Below are 5,101 nucleotides of genomic sequence, written 5' to 3' on the forward strand. Positions count from 1 at the left end.
GTTGTAGAAGTGGGTCGGTACGGTCCAATTCAAGTCCATGGCTCAGCTGGATGCCTCCCTGATCCAGATAGCTGCAGGAGCAGAAGAACCATGAAGCAGGAAGGTGAAGCAAGAAGACCGCAAGCTGGTAGATATAGAGCCAAATTAACTGAAGGCCAGCAATCTGCTGATGGGGCCTGGAATGAGCAGGCAATATGACAGGATTCAGAGCCAGCAGAAATGGACTAGCTTCCCCACAGTATCAATGTATACTGAGTAGGCCACACCAAGAATGAAACCACCCCTGAATTGTATCAATACTCTGACCAGATTAAGGAGGTAGTACTCTGACCTGTTCTTCTCACAAATGTTTGGTTGCTTTACAGAAGATCTCATCATGGGAGAATCCTCCCCCAGCCAATTTGACGTAAAACCTCACTACCAAAAAATATCATCCATATAGAAGCCTGTAGTCTTTCATCTTCTTAAATTCTCTTTGCTTTTAGCAAATAAGGTGGTGTCATCTGCATACCTCAGGTTAATGAGTCTAGGACGAAAAGATACAACCCTGATGCACACCTTTCTTGATTTTGAACCATGCACCATCCCCTTGTTCTATTCAAATGACTATGTCTTGGTCTATGCACAGGTTCCACATGAGCACAATGAAATGTTCTAGAATTCCAATTGTTCATAATGTTATCCATAATTTGTTACAGTCCACACAGTTGAATGCTTAATCATTTAAACACAGGCAAAAAAACAACAACCTATCATCCTGGTGTTTTCTGTTTTCAGCCAAGATCCATCTTGTTGGGGTACCAGCCCCCAACAGTCGAACAGGTCTTTAGGAGCGACTTTGTGACTATAGAAAATAATACAGACAGAGAGTGGGGCACAGGGGCTCCTTGTCCCAATATCAGGACCAAGAGAGGATGTATTTCCAATGGATATATATAATCATTGGGCTTATAAATATTTCAAAAGGCATACATGTAATACAGCGAACACATAACATAGTGAATAGGAAATATCAAAGGGGTAACATTATGAACAGGCAATGAAGTGAGTCAGCTTCTTGACTTGGAATGGCTCTAAGCCCTCCTTAGGGAACAATCTATGATCAATATCAGAAAGAGATGTCATAGGAGGGTTTGCTACACATTACGGTGGGACAGGCAATAGAATCTGATCATTCATTCTTGTCTACATATAACCTCCAGGCACAGTGAAAAGCCAGATACATGGCATGATGTATCTTTTATGATAGCTCCTTTATGACAATTCCCTTATGGAGAGTTACTGGAGGGACTGAGTTCCGTCATGAGAATGTGTATTAAGATTTATTTATATCTCATAACCATCTCATAACCCCCACCGGAGTCAGCTTTCCAGATCCATAATTATGAGCATAGAAGATTTAGCTGCATTACATTATCCAGTCGCTTAGTTTAGCACACCATCTGATATCAGCAATGACATTGCTCATTCCACATCTTCTAAATCTGGATGGAATTTATGGCCACAAACCTGGTCAATGTTCTACAGCAACCATTTTTTAATTATCTTCGGAAACATTTTACTGGTGTCTGATAATAATGATTTTGATTGATATTTTCCATGGAATCACCTTTGGACTGGGCATGGATATGGATCTCTTCTAGTCACTTAGCCAGGTCTTCCAAATTTCTTGGCATGGACAAGAAAGCTTTCAGTTCTGCAGCGCTCCATCCCTTTATTGATACATTTCATTTCTGGTATTTCCTGCAGCCTTGCTTTTTTACCAGAGCCTTCAGAGCAGCTTAGCCTTCTTCCTTTAATGCCCTCAGTTACTCGTCATATTAACTTTCACTCACTGTCATCAAGTCCATCCTAACTCATGGTGACCCTATATGACAGAGTAGAATGGGTCCTGTGAAACTTTGAGATTAAATCATTATGGAAGTAGGAGGCCCCTCATCTTTCTCCCAAAGAATAGCTGATGGGCTCAAAGTGTTTACCTTGCACTTATCAAGCCAAATTGTATCCCACTACACCATCAGGACTCCTCTTGATCATTTGCTACTCTAACATGTTGATAGTCAATCAATTCTTTTTGGTACAGTGACTGTGTATTCGTTTCATCTTCTTATAATGCTTCCTGCATCGTTAAAATTTTTGTGCATGAAAGATATGACAAAATAATAATTTATAAATTATCAAGGGTTCATTAGGGAGGGGTCGCGGGGAAGGAAGGGGAAAATGAGGAGCTGATGCCAGGGGTTTACATGGATAGAAAATTTTTTGAGAATGATGAGGGTAATGAATGTACAAATGTGCTTTATACAATTGATGTATGTATGGATTGTGATAAGAGTTGTATGAGCCCCAAATAAAATGATTAAAAATAATAATAATAACAAACAAAAAAAATCCACTGCCATCTGGTGAATTCCAACTCTTAGATTCTATAGGATAGAATAGAATTGCTAATTAGGGTTTCTGAGACTAAATCTTTATGGGAGCAGACTGCATCCATTTCATTTCTATTACCATGGCCATATTTTAAAGCTGCTGATCTTTCTTTCCAACTTTCATATTCTAATCACTAGTAATTACCTATGGCATCTTGATTGCATATTTGATCAATTTCAGATTGCAGAAGTTGGTTAGAAAAACCAAACATTTTCATTCCTTCATCTTTGGCACTATTGGTTGGTGCATAAATTTGAATAATAGTATATTAACTCAACCTCCTTGTAGGTGGATGAGTAGTCTTAACACTGACAGCATTGTACTATATATCTTGGAAGAATTTTATTAACAATGAATGTACAGCCATTCCTCTTTGATCTTCATTCCTGGAACAGTAGAACATATGATTTTCTGGTTAAAATGGCCAATTTCCATCTAGTTCAGCTCACTAAAATCTAGAATATTGATCTTTATATTCTACTTCTCTTTTGTCTTTTATGACTTCCAATTTTTGTAGATTCACTTTCCAATTCTTCGTAGATGTTTGCAGCTGCTTTTTTTCATGCTCTTTTTTTGAGTCTTGCCACATCAGCAGATAAAGGTATCCAAAGCTTTGCTCTATCCATAGCACTAAGTTTGCCTCTTCTTTGAAGATGTAATTATTCACCAGAATCTTCTTCTTTATTTTAATCTTACAGCAAGTGTTTAGTTTAGTATTTCTAATGGCTTATATAAAAGTATGATTTTCTATGACACTTTGGGATTCATACCACAATTTAGTTTCTATAAGATCAATGGACATAACACTTGTAGTATATTCCATTTTTGAAAAGCTCTTTGTCTGCCCTAGATAAATACTAAATTTAAAAATTATTCTCACTACTGCATTAACTCATGTTTGAAAAAGAATTCTGAACTGTTTGTCATTGTGATGGATGGTTTCATACAATTCTGTATTTATCTCAAATAATGCTACAAAAACACTGATATGATGAAAATAGAAACAGCTTCACTGTTAAATTTTCATTTTATCTAATGAGCAGAGGAAAGATTTGGATTCAAGGAAAAGTAATGATAAGCTAGAATAAGAAGGCTATTCATTACAAATATTAAATGGATGGTGTGGTTAAAGCCACTAAGAAAGAATGTAAAATATATTTAAGATATTAAAACATATCACAATCTTTCATACAGTGAATAGTTGTCTTCTGGTCCTATATTAGACAATATTCCACTATCCAGTTTTTCAGAAATTGACTCTTAGCTCCTTCTGCCTGGTCTGTCTTAATCTGGAAGCTCGGCTACAACCTAGCCACCATGGTGATCCTGCTGGGATTGAAGTATCGTGGCATAGCACCCAGCAACACATAAACCACCACAGTACAATAAAATGAAGACAAGTCACGGACATGTGCTTTCATTGTCATATGTAAGAATCCATCACACCCCTCCTTACGTTTTCTCTTTGTTCCTCCTTCTCTCCTAACCCTCCTGAATTTTATCTGGGTAAGTGCTTGATCTCAAATGATTGATTGTTTCAATGTGTGTGCATTCCACTAGTGTCATTGTTCCCCTTGTAGACCTTTGTTCTTTGAGAAAATCTATCAATGTTATGTCCTTTGGGGTCCCAAAAAACAGTCACCATTGCATGCAAGTTGTCCTGTGTTGAATTAACTGGCCCAGCATTTCTCTTCTTTATTTTTTGCACTTTGGATTGTATTGGAAAATCCAAGACTCATCCCAATTACTATTAGCTTCATAAAATAATCTTCATAGCTTCAATTCTGCTTTAAAAACTGATGGAAAGATTAGCTATTTGAACTAGTTGAAACTTACATATTACTTTTTTATTTTTATTTTAGTATCCTTTTGATAATACTTTGATGACTAAGGTAATCTTGACTCAAGCCATGATATTTTCATATGCATTTGAAAGTTGGACATTGACTAAGAAAGACCAAAGAAGAATCAATGTTTTGAGTTGTGGTGCTGTTGAAGAATATTGGAGGTACCATAGTGTGTTAATTCGGATTTGACTAGAGAAAAAAAGTCATGGACACTCATATGTGTGTAAGAAAGAGCTTTATATAAAAGAGCAATTGTATATTGAGAAACATCTCAGCCCAGTCCAGATCAAGTCCATAAGTCCAATAAGTCCATAAGTCCATATGTCCAATACTAGTCCATAAGTTCCTCTTTAGACTCACACAGCCATGCAATAATGCTAAATGCAGGAAGATCACAGGCCAGTGGGTGGAAAGTCTTGTACATCCAGGGGTGGTGGAAGGCTCTCAGCACTGGCATGGGTCTGCACATGGCTCCTCCAGCTCCAGGGCTCTGGCTCCATCAGTGTGCCTCCATGTGGCTTGTCAACAGAAATGTTTCAGAGGGTGTGTGTGTGTGTCCCATCTCCAGCAAGCCATTTATCTCTGTAGCACCACCAAATGAGGTCCTCAAGCAGCAACCTGACTGACAGGCTAAACTCCACCCCTTCACTCTCAATAGTCTCAAGTTGGCACTAGATTATGTAACTGCCACACATAGATTGCCAAAAGAACAAACAAATCTGTCTTGGAAGAACTACATAATGCAGAATGCTTCTTAGAAACAAGGCTGAGTGTGACCTCCTCCCTGGGGGACAGACAACCGAAAAGTGGATGAAGGGAGA

Source organism: Echinops telfairi, unplaced genomic scaffold (assembly GCF_000313985.2).
Source record: "Echinops telfairi isolate 266 unplaced genomic scaffold, ASM31398v2 ScPeMD7_655;HRSCAF=1070, whole genome shotgun sequence".
Classification (NCBI taxonomy): domain Eukaryota; kingdom Metazoa; phylum Chordata; class Mammalia; order Afrosoricida; family Tenrecidae; genus Echinops; species Echinops telfairi.